This window comes from Rattus rattus, chromosome 2 (assembly GCF_011064425.1).
Source record: "Rattus rattus isolate New Zealand chromosome 2, Rrattus_CSIRO_v1, whole genome shotgun sequence".
NCBI lineage: Eukaryota > Metazoa > Chordata > Mammalia > Rodentia > Muridae > Rattus > Rattus rattus.
The window spans coordinates 177,836,060-177,856,362 of NC_046155.1; positions in this window are offsets into that span (position 1 = coordinate 177,836,060).

Here is a 20,303-nt window from a genome sequence, read left to right on the forward strand (position 1 = left end):
CCCCTGGTTCACAGGGGTCCTATCAGGGCACCAGAGCTCCTGGAAATGGAGTTCTGGGTTTAGTGAACTTCCATGTGGCTACCAGGACACCCAGGTCCTCTGGAAGAAGTTTGAGCGCCCTAAGCCACTGAATCATCTCTGAAGTCCCCGTGTTTTCTGTAACTTGCTTTTCTTTTTAACAGACTTTTTTTTTTTTTTTTAAAGATTTTATTTATGTGGGTACATAGCTGTCTTCAGACAGACCAGAAGAGGGCACCAGATCCCTTTACAGATGATTGTGAGCCACCACGTGGTTACTGGGAATTGAACTCAGGACCTCTGGGAGAACAGTCAGTGCTCTTAACCACTGAACCATCTCTCCAAACCTATCACTTGCTTTTCTTTCTAGCTGTGTTGTTGTTGTTGTTTCCTTATATTGTATTGGCCACACAGGTTTTGGTTATGGTGAACCCCCTGCCTTGGCTCCATGTAAGTGTTTCCAGGCGTAAGTCACTACTCTCAGCAGGGTTTTTTTTTTTTTTTTTTTTTTTAAGAGGCTGTGTGTTGGGTGCCTTGATTCAAGGCCTCAGAGTAGCCTCAAGTTTGGCAAGAAGGCATGTCTGGCTTTGAACTCCGAATTTTCCTGCCTGCGGTTCTCACCATCTTACTATTTTGGCATGTGGGTTAGCAGGGACACTGGTCAGGGGAAAGAGGGCACTGAGAAACTGCACCATCGCCAAAAGGCCTTGGTCAATTTAACCTTGCACTGTTGGAGGAAAGTGGAAGGAAGCCTTTTTTAATCAACAGTTTTCAGCACTCTGCGCCTACAAGAGGGTCCTATGTTGCTGGTCAGAAATGGAGAACAGTAAACCCCTTGTGAACAAAAGTCAGTGAGGGGGTTGGGGATTTAGCTCAGCGGTAGAGCGCTTGCCTAGCAAACACAAGGCCCTGGTTTCGGTCCCCAGATCCGAAAGAAAAAAAAAAAAAAGTCAGCGAGGTTATTGTGCGCTTTATAAATTTTAAACTTTTTTTTAAGATTTATTTATTTAGAGTTGGGGGTTTAGCTCAGCGGTAGAGTGCTTGCCTAGGAAGCACAAGGCCCTGGGTTCGGTCCCCAGCTCCAAAAAAAAAAAAAAAGATTTATTTATTTATTATATGTAAGTACACTGTACCTGTCTTCAGACACACCAGAAAAGGGGCATCAGATCTCATTACAGATGGTTGTGAGCCACCATGTGGCTGCTAGGAATTGAATTCAGAACCTATAGAAGAGCAGTCAATGCTCTTAACCACTGAGCCATCTTTCTAGCCCTGTCATTCTCTTTTAAAAGCTGGTTAGCTTTGTGGACACATGGTGGACAGTGGTCCTTGCAATAACAAAGCAGCAGTCAAGGGAAAATGGGTTTCCCTCTCTCTGGGAAGGGAGGGATGTGGGCTGTCTAAGGCCTGGGAATCCAGATCTGTGCTAGAGAAGCCTAGTTGAGCTGCAAATAATGGTCCCTGTGGTGTGGAAGAAAGCTAGCAACGTCAAAGCCTACCTGGGCTATTGATTGAGGGCAGCCTAAGCATGATAAAACCCTGAATTTTAAAAATGAAGGTGTAGGGCCTGCAGTGGTGGCACACCTTTAATCTAATCCCAGCACTCAGGAGGTAGAGACAGTTGGATCTCTGTAAATTCCAGGCCAGCCAAGGCTCCACAAGGAAACCCTGACCTTTTGAAAAAGGAGGAGGAAGAGGAAGAGGAGGAGGAGGAAGAGGAAGGGGAGAAGGAGGAAGAGGAAGGGGAAGAGGAAGAGGAAGAAAAGGAGGAGTAGGAGGAAGAAGAGAGGGGGAGGGAGGGGTAGAGAAAGACTTTGGTTTTGGCTTTTCTTCGATCTCAGCACCTAGGGGGCAAGCACTTGTTTGAGGTAGTGGTCAGTCAAGGCTACCTAGTGATACTGTGTGTGGGAAGATGGCTCTGTTATTAAAGCACTTACTTTACAAGTGAAAAAGTCACATTTGGGAGGCCCCAAATGCACTGAAATGGCAGGTGGCCATGGCAGCCGGCCGCCAGTAATTCCAGTTTTTATTTAAATCAAAGTTAAAACAATTGAGAAAAGACCCCACCCAAGGAATGAGAGGGGACTGGGACAGTACCTCAGTGTCAACCCCAGGGTGCTTTTTCAAAATGTGGTGGTGTCTGACTTTATTCCTACCACTTGGAATTTAGGAGCAGGGTGTTTCTCTGAGTTCCCGGCCAGCCAGGCCTACATAGTGAGATCCAGTCACAAACACATGCAAAGCATTCCTGACGGAAAACTGTGAGGGGACCTCCTGGGGCAGAGGCAGGTGTGAAATTCTGGCAGGGTGGAGAAGCAGAAGGCCTCCCGGTCTGAGTCAGTTTAGACTGGACTGAACCGGGCGATGGAGCCAAGGGCCTCACACCTCGCCTCTTTACTTCCTTGAACCTGCGCAATCCGGTGGCAGAGAAAGTTGCCTAGGGCCCACCCAGCCCAGTTCTCCTCCCAGTATCAGCTCTGAAATCTGAAGTGCTGAGATCTGGCAGGAAGCAGGAGATTCAGCTGAAATTCCACTAAGTCTAAAGCCTTTGTGTGAGTCCAACTCTCCAGATTCTTACCCGAAGAGTAAAGTTAAAAAGACTCCCGACTTCAGGGCTTGATGGGGGCAGGGCTGGCTCCAGCCTGAGAGAATGAAATAAAGTACTTGTGCTGTAGTTGAGTCTGGTCTGCAAGGTGACTCCTGCCCTTGGGAAGCAGAGTCCTGAGGACCCAGAGAGAAAAATTAGGAAAAAATCTGAGGCCAGTCTAAAAGGTAGACTCTATATCTAAAAAGTAACTGGGGCTGGGCATGGACATACACATCTTTAAGCCAGTATTAGAGAGGCAAAGGCAAGAGGCTATCTGTGAGTTCAAGGCCTCCTTCCTGCTCTGTATGGCCATTTCGGTACAGCCTCTACATGGAGAAGCTCTGTCTCAAAACCACAAAATCTGGTTGGTGACTGGTATCTGTTATTCTAGCACTTAACAGGCTGAGGCAGGAGCATTACTCTTAAGTCCCAAGGCAGCCTGTGCTACACAGTAGGACCTTGTTGGAAAGAAACTATATACAGCAGGCATGGTGGCAAATGCCTGTTATCCCAGCATTCAGGCAAAAAAGCAAGAGGATCAAGAATTGACAAGACAGCTAGTCTGAAGTCAGGCAAAATTGTATGAAATCCTGTGTCGCACAAGCAAAGCCAAACAAAAGACTTCCAGGAGTGGTGGCACATGTATTATTTAAGGTCAGGAGCCAGAGAGTAGATCTCTGAGTTCGAGGCCAGCCTGGTCTATACAGTGAAACCCTACTAAAAATAAATACACAAATGCGCGCACGCGCACACACACACACACACACACACACACACACACACACACACACACACACGCACACGCACACGCACAGAGGAAAAAAGTGTTTAAAGAAGACCAGCCAGGGCTGGAGAGATAGCTCAGAGGTTAAGAATGCATGACTGCTCTTCCAGAGGTCCTGAGTTCAATTCCCAGCAACCACATGGTGGCTCACAACCATCTGTAATGGGATCTGATGCCCTCTTCTGGTGTGGCTGAAGACAGCTACCGTGTACTTATGTATAAGTAAATAAATACTTTTTGAAAAAATTGCTTTGGAAATATTAACTTACACAAAAGTAGGATTTAGCTGAGAAGCCTCACATCACATATGACTGCAAGATAAGTAGCATCCTGAACTAACAAGAGTTTTTTTTCCTAAGATTTGTTTATTTTTACTTGCATTGGTGTTTTCTCTACAAGTTTATCTCTACGAGGGTGCCGTACCTCCTGGACCTAGAGTCACAGACAGCTGTGAGCTGCCATGTGGTTCCTAGGAATTGAACCTGGGTCTTCTGGAAGAACAGACAGTGCTCTTAACCCAGGCCCTAACCAGACTTCCTAGAAACTAGAGTAAAAGTACAACTAAGGTTCTTGATTAGTCTATGGTTACCAAGGATGTGTTTTTCTCTTCCTTCCCTCCTTCATTTCTTTCTTCAAGACAAGAGTTTTTTCCTGTATCCCTGGCTATCCTGGAACTCACTCTGTAGCCAAGCTGTCCTCAAACTCAGGTATCCCACAGTCTCTGCCTATCAAGGGCTGGAACTAAAAGCCTGTGTCATTACACCCTGCTAAGCCCTATTTTCCCCCCTTTGTGTACCAAAACTGTGACCTATTAGGCTCTGCTCCCATATCAAAAGGAACTTAATTATGCCAGGCCGGCAGAATGGCCCTGTCCTCTTATCAGTTCACTAGGCAGGCAGGATGTTCCCAGTTAACAGCCACCTAAACAAAGAACGTCAGCCTGTTTTTAAAAAAAGAAAAAGAAAAAGAAAAGGGGGGGGGGCTGAGATTGGGATGTAAAGTGAATAAATAAATTAAAAAAGAAAGCAAAAAAAGTAAACTGGGTAGTGGGGTGCACGCCTTTAATTCCAGGATTTGGTAGGGAGAGGCAGCAGGATTTATGAGTTCAAGGTCACCCAAGGGCAGTCAAAGCTACACAGAGAAACTCTTGTCTCCAAAAACAAAACAAAGTAAGGACAAGATACCTTTGCTATGTAAATCTCCCATTTGTCCGGAAGGGCCAAGATTGCAGTTTCTGTCTGGGCAAAACATATTTGATTGTTTAAAGTGTGACTTGGGGACTAGGGCCTAAAACTTTTTACAGATGACATGTATGTCTGTTTACAATTAGCTTAAAATCTATACAAGCAACAGAGAATTTCTGTTCAAAATGGGTTTCTCTTTGGGTGTTTAACCAGAACTTAAAGAGTTTTATTTCTTTTTCCCTTAGTGTTTGGAGTCAATTCCCAAAGTGTGTATGGGGACAGGGGCGCTTAATCGGCTGCTTTACGGTCACCTTCCGCTTTGTCTTAGATCTAAGGACGCTTCTTCCGGTCTTCGTTATTCACTGAAAGTAGCCGTGCACCCCTAAAATTAACCTTACAAGCTGTTCAGGGACATATTGAAGACGATAGCAAGGAGACACAGTTTCTCATGCAACCACCAGCAGGAGAATAAAACGAGGCCGTCTCTGACAGGGCGGAGCCGACTACCCAACTCTTCCCTATCTGTCAGTCATGGGGCAGTGCGTGGTGGAGTGTGGAAGTTCCGCTGTAACGTGGGTAGGGCAAAATTCACGAATGCAAACTTAAGTTGCCCCGACAGGGCTATTTGTGTCTGTCTACATATACGGTTCTCACAAAAAATAAAGCAATTAACAGCGATTGCTAGTCTTGCAGTGGACCTGAGTTCCAGTCTCAGAATCCACACAGCTATTCACAACAGCCTGTAACGCCAGTTCCGGGGGATCCTGCTCCCTCCTCTGGCCTCTGAGGGGCACTCACACATACACGTTCACAGACTCCCACATATGCATGTATTTAAAAAAAAAAATGGAGCAGTAGCTCAACTGTTAACACTTGCTGTTCTTACAGGATACCAAGGTTCAGTTCTGAGAACTGACCTGGCAGGCCCAACACATCTGTAACTCCAGTTTCATGATCATGGAGAGATGGCTCAGAGGTTAAGAGCACTGACTGCTCTCCCAGAGGTCCTTAGTTCAAATCAGCCACCATCTGTGATCAGATGCCCTCTTCTGGTGTGTCTTTACATAATAAATAAAAGACCTGGATAGGGTGGAACACAGGCAGGGGTCGCTTGAGTTTGGGGCCAGCCTGATCCACACAGTGAATCCCAGCCAGAGCTATTAGTAAGACCTTGTCTCATAGAAGAAAATTATTCAGTCAAAAAGGAAGGAAATACACGTTGTTCACTAAGACAGGTATGGTGCTCAGCAGGCTGGGTGTTTCATACTGGAACATCATGGGAAGACAAATTAATTCTGCTTCCTGATAGTCCCCAAAGCTGCTTGCTTCTGAACATCCTTTTAACTATCCATTCAACTACCACTGGAGAACTGTGTATGATTCGGGAGGCTGTTTACTGATCTGTTAAGGCCGGACCCTGGGTCCAGCAACCCCAAACAAGCGAGACTGGCTACGTGTCTGAAGTACAGTAACCAAAGAGGCAGAGTAGCCATATTACAAAAGGTGTGACCTCCACTGTCTCTAACCTATCATTGACTTGGCCCCAGCAAGGTGACCAGAGCAGTTTGGAATCTCTTCTTGGAGACAGGTTCCCTCCTCTGGCTGACACCAGGCTCAGCCTTCCCCCTTCGCCCAGCATGAGGTTCCTGTGGAAATTCCTTTTCCTTGAGAACCATTGTCTCAATAATCTGATAGCCCAAGGGAAGGGCACAGGTGTCTTTAGAATCCCCTCCTCAGGGTCCAAACGGTTACAATGCTCTGCCCTTGATGGGGCAACCTCCCAGTGTGCTGGGGGGAAGGCCGCACAGCTCTGGTGTTCTGAGCAATGGAGTTTACCTAATGAGCTGGCAATTTCAAACTCACGTCCCCCAAAGTAGCTGGGATATTGTGACTCCCACCTGGAATCCCAGCACTCTGCAAACAGAGGCAGTAGCCTCTGCAGTTCAAGACCAGAGTGGGCTACATAGCAACCTCCAAGCCAGACAGAACTACATCCAAAGGACCACATCTTTAAAAAACAAAACAAAACAAAAAAACTGTAGCCACAAAGGAAGGATTGGGGATGTGACCGGTCCCTAAGAGAAGCCTTTCCCAGCATGCTGCTGGCCATGGCTTCCTTAAGGTTTCTTTAAATTGATGAAACTGAGCTTTACTTCAGGCTATTCCTTGAGTCTGTAAACTGGGAGCTGCTTCTGGCAGCCATAAATAATCTTATCTTTTCTCTCCCAGATCTGCCCATTGTAAGTTTTGTTTTCAGGCCCCGCAACTATTTAGGAGTGGGAAAGAACGAGCCATCTGTCCCCCAAAGATTTTTAATGACAAAGAACAGTTTAGAATAGCTCATTCCTTTAAACAGCTAGCATCTCTGGGGGTGGAGGTGGGGATAGGACAGATCCTTATATCCTGTGTACCTACAATTTTTTTCTTTAGTTCTTTTTTAAAAAGTGTGTGTGTGTGTGTGTGTGTGTGTGTGTGTGTGTTTGCACGTACACACATTGGTTGTCCACATGTCCGTGAGATGTGGAAGTCACAGGTCAACCTCCTGGACATCCTCAGATATGGCCAAGTCAGACTTTGAACTCCTGACAATCTGCCTGCCTCTTCTGCCTAGTGGAGATTACAAGTGTAAGCCACCTTGCCTGGCTGAGGACATTTTTAATGGTAAACTTGAGTTCTGGTTTGCAACTTGAGCCACTCAGCAACCACTGGCTTGGCACTAATACCAACCTGGCCAGGACTGGAGACTAGGCCATGCCCCACATTTAACAAGACAAGCCACGGGAGTCTTTAGGAGAGGGTCTTTGAAAGCCTGCAGGGTCCCTGGAGCTGTAACTCAGCTCGTAGCAGGTTTCCCTATCATGCACAAAGTCAGGGTCTCAGCTCTGCATAAACCCTTCATGAAGGCACACACCTGCTATGTCTATATTCTGGGGATTAGGGGGAGGTGGTCCAAAGTCAAAGTCACCTTCAGCTATCTAGCCACTTTGGGCTCTAGGAAATCCTCTCCAAAAACCAAAAACAACAAAAAAAGCTGGAAGTGGCAGAACATGCCCTTGGTCCCAGAATTCTAGAGTCAGTGGTAGGCTGATCCCTGTGAGCCTAGCATGATCTGCATAAGAGAATTCAAGGCTAATCAGACCCACATAGTAAGACTCTGTCTCGAAAGAAAACAAACTAGGACTGGAGAGACGGTTCAGTGGCTAAGAGCACTGACTGCTCTTCCAGAGGTCCTGAGTTCAAATCCCAGTAACCACATGGTGGTTCAGTACACTGTCTGAAGCTACAGTCTACTCATAGAGAATAAATAAATAAATAAATAAATAAATAAATAAATAAATAAATAAATCTTTCTAAGAGACTAGGAACCTAACTGCATAGTATTAATATGTCAAGGCTCTGGGCTCTGTCCCCACACTGAGAAGAAGGAGGGAGGGAGGGAAGAAAGGACAGAGACCTGGGATAATGAGTGGTTCAAAACTATAATCACAAAATCACAGTATTTGGGAGGCGGGGGAATGGCTTTAAGCCCAGGATGGTGAGGTACAAGCTATCCCGAGGTAGAACGAGACTTTCTCAAAATAATTAAGAGTTCTTAGAAAGCAAGTCTACTTCTACTAGCCATATCTGAGGAATTTTTTCTGTTCTAGTTGTTGAGGGTTTTTTTTTAATTTGCTTGCTTTTTAAATAACATCCCCCAACTTTCTTTTAATTTATTTATATGAGTACTCTGTAGCTGTCTTCAGACACACCAGAAGAGGGCATCAGATCCCATTACAGATGGCTGTGAGCCACCATGTGGTTGCTGGGAATTGAACTCAGAACCTCTGGAAGAGCATTCAGTGCTCTCAACCACTGAGCCATCCCTCCAGCCTGTTGTAGGTTTACTTTGGTTTTTAAGTGGGTATGCGGGTACTCATGGAGGCCATCAGCTCTCCTCTAGCTGAAGTCACAGGCAGTTGTGAGATATACAAGGTATGTTCTTGGAACTATACTCAGATTCTCTGCAAGAGTAGCAAGTGCTCTTCATCTCCTGAATCATCTCTCCACCCCTGTCTTTAATTCTTTGTAATGAGACAGACTCTTAACTGTGCTGCCCTAGCTGGCTTAGAACACATTCTGTAGACTAGCCTGGCCTTGAGATTGGCCTGCCAGCTCCTACTGAGTGCTAACATTTAACATGCGTGCCACCAATGCCTGGACCCATTGTGATTTGAGACAATCTTATTATGTATGTATAGTCCCAGCTGGCCTAAAACTCTAAATATCGCCTCTTTGAACTAGTGGTAATCCTCCCGCCTCAGCCTCCCAAGTGCTGGGAACAGTCATGAGTCATTTGTAACTGTCCAGATGGGGGAGAAGATAATTAAAAAGAGAGACTTGGGCCCTTCCCTTGGACCCCAAGGAATCATCAGAATTTCCCTCAGGAATCTCATGCTGTGAAAAAAACAAAAGGCTGAAATCTGGTGCCAGTCAGAGAAAGGAACATGTCTCCCAGGAAAAGATTACACACAGTTCTGTCAATATGTCGACCACCCTGATGAGGATTCCCCTTTGACTGATTAGCTATGGCTACTCAGCTAGTCACATCTCTGGTCTTCCTTTTAAACCGCAGCCTTATGTGAGGACCTGGGAGGTTGGACGTGGGGATGGGCTTGCGGATCCACTGGACCTTGTCACTTGTCTCCCTTCCCAGGGTGGCCACATTGAATGCACCTTCTTTCTCAGTTTCATTAACACAAGCCTCTCTAATTGGCCTACTGGCGGCCAAACTTGGCTTGTTGAACTAAGCAGGAACCAGGCCCTACACTGTGGTAGCTCAGTCTTTATTTTGTCACCCCATGTCCATTTTATAGTTCTGGAAATAAATATAAAAGAACTGCTGGTACCGCCAAGGTGACTCAGCCATTGAGCACTGGCTACTCTTCCGAAGGTCTTGAGTTCAGTTCCCAGCACCCACATGGCAGTTCAGAACTATATGTAGCTCTAGTTCCAGGGGATCCAACACCCTCATACAAACATACATGCCGGCCAAATGCTAATGCACATGAAACTAAAACTAAACAAATTCTTTTTTAAAAAGGAAACAATGGGTTGGGGATTTAGCTCAGTGGTAGAGGTCCTGGGTTCGGTCCTCAGCTCTGGAAGAAAAAAAAAAAAACAATAAAAAAAAGGAAACAACATTGCTGCTGCGTCTATGCTCTTTTTCCAACCCAAGCTGGCCATGTGAGGGAGGGATCTTTTATGTTCTCTGAGCATGTCTAGTCATCTCACTTTGGATTTTGTTTTTGTGAATCAAGATCTTACAACGTAGCATTGGCTGGCCCAGAACTCACTATATAGACAAGGCCTTCTGCCTCCTGCACACTGGGATTATAGGCAGATAAATTTTATTATTTTTGAGACAGGCTCTCGAGTATCCCAAGCTAACTTCCAACTCTTTCTGAAGACGGCGTTGGACTCCTGATCTTCCTCCCACCAGCGTGGTCTTTTCTGGGATTATAGGTGGGTATCGCCACACCCATCCTTTTTTGAGGAACTTTCTAAAAATATGTATTTTGAGTAGATAAATCCCAGGCTTCTCCTCTAAGACTTGGCAGCCTTTCAATCTTTGACCAGCCCAATTTAGTCTTAGCCAAGAGAATCTGCTGAGTTACCTCCCATTCCAGGTATCTGATCGCTGATATGGCCAGGAGTCACTCTGTCTCCTGCCTTTGAGAGTCACTCTGTCTCCTGTCTTTGAAGTGCTATAGAAAAGCCTGCCTGACCATTGCAAGAATCCTGCTGGGCCAGTTTAAGCAAGAATCCAGCCAGCCTAGTGTCTCTTCCTAGTAATTTTCCACACACTACACCCCCATCCTCCCAAGTCCTTGGTTCTTTTGGCTAAAGTCCTTATTTTGTAGCTTTGCTCAGTTAAATTCAATCCATTTTCCCTACCAAAATAGTATAGCCTTTTCCCTCTCTCCTCGAGACAGGATTTCTTTGTGTAGCTGTGGTCCTGTCTCTGTAGACCACGCTGGTCTCAAACCACAGAGATCTGCCTGTCTCTGCTTTCCAAGTCCTGGGATTAATAACCCTGTGTCGGTGTTTACTCTGTGTGTGTGTGTGTGTGTGTGTGTGTGTGTGTGTGTGTGTGTGTGTGTGTGTGTGTGTGTATTCCTTCGGAACTTGTTTGTCCTCTTTTTGTTTGTTTGCTTGCTTTTTTTAAGGCAGAATCTCACTTTGTATTACAGGCTAGCCTTGAAATCATTATGTAGATCGTGCTAAAGCCTCTAACTCTCTAACTTGTGGCAGTCCTGCAGGCCTCTGCCTCCCCAAATGCTGTGATTATAAGCGTGTACCAATTCAATTATCCCTTCTTGGTTTTGTTTTTGTTTTTGTTTTTTTTTTACACAGAGTGGTGAGCAAAGGACGTCCTTGAACTCCAAATTCTGCAGCTTCCACCCTCCAAACACTTTCAAGATTCTTCCTGTCCACCCCGCTCCCCGCCTCCTGCATATCTTCCCTCCAGCCAAGAAGGAATGCTGGGTCAATACGTGCTCCATCAACTCTGCTACATCTCCTGCCTTGTGAAGCTTAAGGAGAGTCAGGAGCATTTCTCAATAACAAACCACATTGTCCTAACAGTATATCACATTTAACATAAGGCTTGAAAACCGAGTCCTAAGGGAAGGAGTGTAGCATGGGCTGGGACTTGTCACGTGAGAGCCTCCCTAGGTTCAATTCCAAACACACCACACAGACACTGACATGAGTCTACGTCCTGCTTGCTCAGCAACCTCACCCCTCACCCTCCAAACCCCTGGCTCGCTTCCACCAGACCCGTATTCAGTAAAGAATTGGCTAGTGAATGGTTTCTTAGGTCACGAGGTATCCATCACAAAGACTTAGTTCCGGGATCCCGAAAGAAAAATGAAGAGCCGCCTTAGACAATAGAAAGAGACACGAGGTGGTCTTGCCGCGGCTCCCAGCAACTACACAGAAACTGAGCTCTCCGGTGTCAAAAACTTCTTAAAATAAAATAAAAAGACGGTCTCTCTCTCTCTCTCTCTCTCTCTCTCTCTCTCTCTCTCTCTCTCTCTCTCTCTCTCTTTTTCTTTTTCAAGTCCAGGAATTAAACCCAGGGCTTCAGCCATGCTAAGTAAGCACACTATCATCATTGCTATATCCAGCTCAATTTTTTTTCTTTTTCCTTTTCTTTTTTTCGGAGCTGGGGACCGAACCCAGGGCCTTGCGTTCGCTAGGCAAGCGCTCTACCACTGAGCTAAATCGCCAACCCCAGCTCAATTTTTATTATACTCGTTCTCTGTTCCTTTTTTTTTTTTTTTTTTTTTTTTTTTTTTTGCTTTTGAGACAAGGTCTCCCGATAGCCTAGATTGGAGTAGAACTTACTCTGAAGTTCAGGCTGGCTTGCAGCTCAACGCAGGGCTCCTGCCTCCCTTTCCATGAGGGTTGGGATCATAAATGGAGGATGCTACACTGTCGGCGCCAGGCTACCTTTTTTTAACTGCTTGTCAGCCAACTATTACTGAGAGTGTATGTCTGCTGAGTTTAAAACTAAATATGAAGTTCTCAAAACTATAGGTGAAACAGGTACCACCCGAATTTAGATGCTTTGCACAGCCTGCCCCAGGTTCTGGCTCCCCACTGCCAGGGCTGAGGCAATGGGGACATTGGAGGGCAAATGTTTAAAAAATGAGAACATGACAGGTATCCTATATCGGGGTCTACATGTAATGGGAATTAAGATAGCTCGTACTTGTCTTCTGAACACTTGGGAAGCTGATACCGAAACCAGAGCTGTGAGTTCAAGGCCAGATCGTTCTACACAATGAATTGCCAGACCAACCTTGGCTGCCTAATGGATCTCTGGAAGAGGAGGGTAGGAGGCGTGTGCTACAGTGCTTGGTTCAGATGCAGGCAGTTTAGCCTGAGAATAATCTTATATTCTGATGCCGGGCCAAGCAAACTGGGCCAGGTGTGCCAGCCCCCGAAAGAATGTTTCCCTCCACTTTTCCTTATAATACCTTTCGCCGAAGAAAATAGGGATAAAACGGCAGTTTATCATTTAATGCCTTAAAGGCTATCCACCAGCCGCATCAAGGTGAATGAGGTCAGGCCCAGGGGGATTGCACCAATTAAGTTTGTGCATAAAAGGATTTCAAACCCAGTTGGGAATTTACGGAAGCATTCTTATTCTAATGATCAGTGCCGGTAAACAAAGCCAAGGGCTGGGTGGGGAAGGGAGTGAGGACCCGGTCATTATCATGACAGCCAGGCCCGCCGACATGCAAATGGCAATCCTTCTGTTCAGCCCAGAGAGTTTCAAGGAAAAAAAAAGTACAGTGGCGTTCCTTTCCTGGGTCCTTATGTCACCTGCCCTTACGCCTGGGTTCCATCCGCAGGACTACAAAGGAGAAGGAGAAATTAATTTAGGCAAGCTGTTCTTTGACCTCCACTAGAGCACCCTACCGTGGGCACACACACAGACACCCCAACCCAAATAAATAAAATGAAGAGGCGCCACACTAGTGAGTCCCAGGCTAGCCAGGGGTAAACAGAATTACATGGTCTGAAAAAATAAGCCACCAAGACATGTTGGTTTAAACCTTTAATCACAGCAGTTGGGAGGCAGAGGCATTCAAGTCTCTTGAGTTTGAATCCAGCTTGGCCTAAATAGAGAATCTGTGTCCTTAGATGGATAGATAGATAGATCGATCGATCGAACAAACCCTCAACCCCCAAACCACAGAGGAACAGAAAATGAATATAGTCACTTCATATAATGTAGTGTACAATAAAGAAGAAAGACCAGCAATGCGTGTGTTAGGAAACTGAAGGGACAGCAGATGATTTTTCTCTACTACACAAGTTTGAGGCCAAGCAGCTCAACTCTGTGACTATGATCATTCTACAAGCCTCAGTGCCATTCAGACCCTGGGTGAAGAAGGAAGTCAAAGTAGTTAGCGGGTTGGCAGTCCCTTTGGGGAGATGAAATGCATCTTGGGACTTGAGCCTCGGGAGGGCTGGGGAGCAAGTGTTCAATGCCTCACTTCCTTGCTGCAGCACAAGCCCTTCTCAATATGTCTGCTGGGGTCTCTGAAGCTAAGCATGAGAGGAAAGCAACAGAAGCAGAAAGTTAAGGGCACGGCAGATAAAAGCAATGTTTTTGCTAATTTTCATATATCCTAGACTGTCTTAAAAGTCAACGCATAGCCAACATTGACCCTGATTTTCTGGTCCTCCAGCCCATACCTCCTAGATAGCAAAGGTGACCCCACCCGGTAGACAGATGGGTTTAGCACATACAGGAGAAACACTTTTCAATCCTTAGCCTCAAAGTCATGATAGCTGAATGCAATCTCTTTAGCCAAACGCTGACTTTGCTCCTAACTCAATTCCTCCCAAGAGCCTTTGCGGACAAACACCTGTTTTCTAGTCACTGCGGAAAGGTTTTTGTCAGAACCTTGCTTGGAAGGCAGCTGATAATGATAAAGAGGTGAAAGGAGCCATAGTGGCGCCATACCTTTGCCCCTCCACTTCTGAGCTCCCTGCTAGGCCTGAGGGTCAAAGGTAAACGCGAAGGAGGCCTCATGGAGGACTTCAGAGATGATTCTACACTTTTAACCCTAGGGACTTTCAAAAAACTTTCTTCGTGGAGCCCTTGAGCTGTATTGATATAAAAACATGCTTACTGCCAAACTGGGAGACGGGAAAGGCAATCTCAGGACCCCAGGAGGTTAAGACAGAACCCACTGGTACAAGTCATTCTCTGACACCCAGATGCTCCCTGTTTTGCTTCCGTTACACCTTCTTGATAACCTCCACCCCTCCCCCAGCATACACCCGAAATAACGAAAATGTAATTTTAAAACGCTCACTGCAGGCCAGGTTGGTGGTGCAAGCCTTTGTTTTGGAGGGCAGAGAGAGGTAGGTGGATCTCTGTGAGTTCCAGGGCAGTCAGGGCTACACAGCAAGATCCCTTCACAATAAATGTGAGTGAGTAAATAAATAAGTAATAACGTTCTTAGGATGAAGTTGGTGGAGCCAGTGCTTTGCTTGGTTATGCTCAACACAGTATAAAAAAGGCATAGAGGTGCCAAGGCCATCTTGGGAAAGCGAAGACAGGCTGAAGCAGTTATCCTTAGCTACATAGAGGATCCCAGGCTAGCCTCGCCTAGCCTAGAAAGACCTAGTCTCGAAATAAATAAAGGAAGAGGAAAATAAGGAATCCAGTATTCTAGACTGTAAAACCCATGTCCTCCTTGTTGTTGCTGTTTGGGACATTGTGTGCCTATTCCAGCACTTGGAAGATAGGAGACAAAGACTTAGGAGTCCCCACCAACACACACAGGCTGGACCTAGGCCTCCCGGATCACGTGCAGCAGATGTGCAGCTTGGTCTTCATGTGGGTCCTGAACGACTGGAACAGAGGCTCTCCCAAAAGCTGTTAGCTGTACATGGGATACGATCTTCTAACTGGGCACTTTGGTCAGGCCTCACTGGGAGAGGAAGCACCTAGCCCGCAGAGACTTGAAGTGCTTGGGGGGGGGAGGGGGTCCCCAGGGAGGCCCCAGAGGAGAAGGGGAGGAGGCAGGGGCGAAGGATTGTGGGAGGGGTAACCCGGAGGGGGGCAGTGAGCAGGATGTAAAGTGAATACGGTAAAAACAAATTAAATTTCAAAAAATTTCCAATTCTACCAAAAAAAAAAAAAAAGACTTAAACTTAGGAGTCCTAAATTATCCTTGGCTATTTAATGAGCTTATGGCCAGCTTGTCATACCTGAGACCCTGTCACAAGAAACCCTAAAACCCAAGCCTGTAACATGGCTATGTAGCTTTAGCCTTGTCCTACAATCCTGGAGACTTAATTTGAATCCGTGTAACTATTTAAAGATATTTAAGGATAGAAGAAAACCATGACCTTCATATTCAGTTTGGCAAAGCAGTGCCCCCTCCCCCCTCCACACAAACAAGAAAGAAAAATTAGGGAGAGAAGGAGGGAGGGAAAAAGGAGGGAGAAAGGACTTTTGAAACTCAGGATTTAAAAAAAAAATCCAAACGAAAGGAAAACTGAACCTCCTAGGTATTGGTATTCCTTATTTATTTCATGATTATTTTAATACTGAATTACACCATGTAGCCCTGGCTAGTCTGGAACTCACAATTGTAGACCAAGCTGGCCTTGAACTAACAACGATCTGCCCGTTTCTGCCTAGAAAATTGTAGAATTAAAGGCACGGCCATATCCAGCTTCTAGACGTTTAAAAACAAACAAACAAACAAATCTATTTCCTCTTCGAGGAGGGGGAAAAAAAAACGCAGTGAAGGTCATTCTGCCCCAGGGAAACTCAGCTCTGAGGAAGCAGGGTGGGTTGAGTAAGGATTCTCCCCGGGTGGGGGAGGGGTAGCAGAGCCTCCCTGTCCAGGGGGCCAATGAGCCTTCAGACTATATAAGCACCTACAGCCTACCCCACCTCAGAGTCTTCTACTCTCCACCTCGGTACTGCTGCGTGAGACTCTCTTCATGGCCCCCTCCGGCTTGCTGCGCCTCACATTGGAAAGGTAATCATCTCTATTTCGGGTTTTTCTCTTTTTCCTTCAGTTTTGTGGTGTAATCTACCTGGTTTCAGAGAGCCCAAAGGAGAACAAGGATTTCCAGAGATCTTCCTGTTTTAACTTTGAGACGACTTTTTAGCTAGGCTGCCCTTTAACTCAGATCTGCCTGCCCCTCCGCCTACAGATTAAAGGTCGCCACGGCTTGGTTGCCGTCTTTCCTTCCGTAAATTGGCCTTTAAAGTGGTCTTGCCAGGGATTCATTCCTCGTGCCGACCCTCCACGTTTCTGCCGGGTTTACTAATCCCAGGGCAGCGGCTGTTAGACCCGATCTTGACCAACAAAGAAAAACTTTAGGCTTTCCTTTGGGGAAAGTATGGCCTGGTCATTCTTACTGGGAGAAACTTAACCCTACTTGGGGAGAGGGAGTAGTTTGACAAAACGGAGGCTGGGATTCACTTGGGCAGGTCAAGAGAGTCTGTGCAGTGTCGATTTTAATTGTAGAAACTTGAAATTTCAATAGGCCTTAGTCGGCTTGGATCAAACTTAGAATCTGATACTAACTCTGTTCATGATTTCATCCAGGTTTTCTCAGGCTGGAGTGACTGACGATGTTTTTTCTTGCTGCCACCGTGTCTGTCATCTTGCGGTTCTCAAACTATGGGGGCACTTTTTTTTTCTTTAAAAAGTGCCGCCAGGTTTTAGGACCTGCCGGTTGAGAAAACGGCGATCGGAAACAAGTTTTAGGCACGAGCAGCCCTGCTACCACGTGTTCCGGGTAGACTGCACTGTGTTGGAAGTTGGGATTCAGGGCAAGGGATGAGTGGCTTGGGTATAGAAGTTTCGGGGTGGGCACATCCTGTTAACTGTAAGTGAGGTGGTTGTAGGGGACCTGTGGAGTCCGGCGCCCAGTCGGGGCCTGGAGCTGTTGAATGCCGGTGTAGTAGCCATCAAAGTGGAGGCCCTCTCTTGAGCCCGAGCTAGAAAGTGCTTCCACTTTGTGTGCCACTGCACGGGAAAAGCATCTGCGTCTGGCCCTCCCATCTGTCACGTGAGGGGGGCTACCTGGGCTCTCGAGTTGAGCAATTGAAAAAGCATGTGCATGTTAGCTAGGCTTAGGGTTTCTATCCTAAAGCGACAGAGCCAGCTAGGGTGAATTGAGAGACACCGATAGTTTGAAATAAAAGGCGTTCAAGGACCTGGGTCTGCTGTAGATGAAGTGTCCCGCATTAACCCTTGACGTCCAACCTGTGATACTCAAACTGGGGGCTCTTTTGGGTTTTCTTTGGAAGAAAAGTGCCGCCAGGTTTTGAGTGTTACCGATTGAGAACTGCTGCAAAGCTAGGCTCCTAATGACTCATGTGTTATCACTTGATGGGATTGCACTTCTGGGCAAGTGTGTCACAGGTGCGCTTCATGAGTCAACAGCTGGGCGCATGCGGGACTAGAGGCCTTCCGCATATTAAAAAGGAGCCGGGAAGCCGGCATAGGCCTGGGAGGTGCTGACCTCGGGTATTGGAAGTTGGAACACAGGGTCCATCAAAGTGGAGGCCCTCTCCGTGGCTTGGCGGGAAAGTGCATCCATTTTGTTAGTCTCTGTGTCCCGCTGGACTCCCCTGCCTGCCAGAGGTGGATTCCTTTACTACCGGAGGCTGGTTTAAGTCATGGTTGCCCTTTAACAGGGCCATGGGTAGTAAGTCTTTGGTCTGGGTACAGGCCTACTTTTTTTAAACGTTATTTCTTTTTTTATATAGGATTGGGGTTGGAGTAGCAATCTGTACCTGCCAGGTGCAAGGGTTAAAGGTTTGCAGGTTTTGTCACCTGACCAGCTCCAGGCTTTTTCTATTCCCAGTAGCCACAGCTATCTAATTCAGTTAAGGCATGACAGATGCCCTCTACCTCCAGGAGGAGCCACGTGGTTCAGACATTCTGGTACCATGTACACGTTAAATCTGGCTCTGAGCACAAAGAATTGGACAACCAGGGTGGATATGGTGATTTATCTACCCATGCACACTTCAATGGGGATGTTCTCAGTAGGGTAGTCTCCCCATAAGGCCTGCTGCAGTGAATTTTTTTTCCTGGAGCGGAGGTCAGAACCCAGGGCCTTGAGGTTGCTAGGCAAGCGCTCCTACCGCTGAGCTAAATCCCCAACCCACAGTGATTGTTCTTTGTCCTTGTCTTTTCAGGTTTGTTTTTAGGATTCCAGTGAGTTGAACTGTATTCCTGCTTAGCCTGGGCTACCCTACAACCTGCATGCCTGGCTATAAGCTAGAAACTTATTTGCAAGTGCTTCCACCTGTGATACTCAAACTGTGTGACACTTTGTTTCTTTTGGAAGAAGTGCCGCAAAGTTTGCAGTGTTACCGATGGAGAAAACTGCAGTTAGGGGGCTGTGTGGCTACTCACCTGGTGGCACTCAAATGTAGGAGCGCTCTTCTGATCTGGTTTAAGTGGAAAGTGTTGCGTCATTTGGGTGTCATCTGTGGGTTATGATTTCCACAAGTGAGCTCCAGGAAAGTTGAGTTGGTAGGGGAAAAAGGGTACTGAGCCTTCTGAGACTGGAAGGACTTGACAGGAGGTACTGTATTTAAACTGCAAGTGTTCATGAGATTGAGAGATTGAATTGCAGGCATGAATGGAGGATCTTGGAAAAACCACCATAGCCATGCTCAAAATGGAGGCCCTATCTAAGCTTTTAAGTAGAAAGTGCTTCCATTTTGTGTGTTGCTGTGTGGAAGAGAGCATCCGGGACTTCAATCAACCTGACTTGCTCATTTTGGTGAGACTCAAATGTGGGGCACACTTCTGGATTATGCGTAGAAAGTGCTACTACTTTTGGGTGTCTCCTGTGGGCACTACTCACTGATCCCTGTACCTTTAAAACTACTGTAATAGGCCTGAGCCTTACTGTATTTAGATTGGGGGTAATAAGTCCCAGCTGTGTATGAGGGAGGTGTGGATCTCCCAGAAGCTGAGCTTATAGTGGGCTTGTACATACATGCACTAATAAGGGCTCATTCAATTTAGTCTAATTTGGGAACCATGCCTGGGTGGGGTAAAATGGATTAATAGATGGGATTTCTGGTTTATCTTTAGACATGTCCAGGTTTCCCTATCATTAGGTGGGTACAGCTGGTTTAAGCAGAGTTGACCTCATGTTTTTCCTGCATGTATCAATCGGTGCCTTCACCAGATTGAGTCCAGATGAAGTCCCCCTGGAACCTGCCATGCTGGTGCTATGAATTGAACCATGCAAGAGCCAACCTGTGCTGCTCTTAACCCTCAGCCCCCAAACCTTTAACGTTCAATAAAGTCTTGTTCTCAAACTTTGCTTTCAATGTTTTTGACTGAGATTTTGGCTTTAGGTTTTGCTTCTGTGGTTCCTAGGGATCAGGACTCCTTGTGCCCATTGTAAGGCCCATATTTGCTATATTTAGCCCTTGCTTCCCTGGGTTGCATGCTCAATTGCACGGGATCACTAAGCAGCTGAAGAGAAGACTTGTGCTTCAGTGTCTCAGGAAGCAACATGGTTGGGGGTAGGTCCTGGGTTTTTAAAGTACAGAATTAGAAGTCTGCCTGCTTCCATTAATCTAATCAATCAGCTAATTACAAAAGTTCTCTAGCAACTGCTAGAAACAGCAGGAATAGGGCAGGCACTGACTACCCCAGAGCAACACTTCCCGGTAAACAAGGCATGTTTAAAGGAGTTTTTAGGGGAAAAATAGCCTACTAAGCTAGCCTCCTGGGGTTAAAGGTGCCACTATATGATCATGTGCGTAAACAGACCCTCATAAGTCCCCTTTCCGTTTCTGCCATCTCTGGTCTTTGCTTAGTGGCATCCAGGTTCCAACTCTTACCCTATGTGTTTATATTCGCAAGCCTGGATGGTAACAAGCTACCCTGTAAGGGAGTTTACACACCCGGTATTTACTATTAGCTCATTGCTGGTATGACCCATGTGGTTGCTAATAGAGCATCTCTGGCCCTACTAGTTGTTTCTTGGGGCCAGGCCCCATTTCATGAACCATGTATGGCTATAGTTTATATAATCTGGCCACCTTGCTGGTGATATTTTGAAGCGTTGATTCAAAAGCATACATAGCCGGGCATAGCCATCATTGGCTGTCTATGGGAGGTGGGTACATCTATAGTTGAGCAAAGTAGGGTTCAGGGTT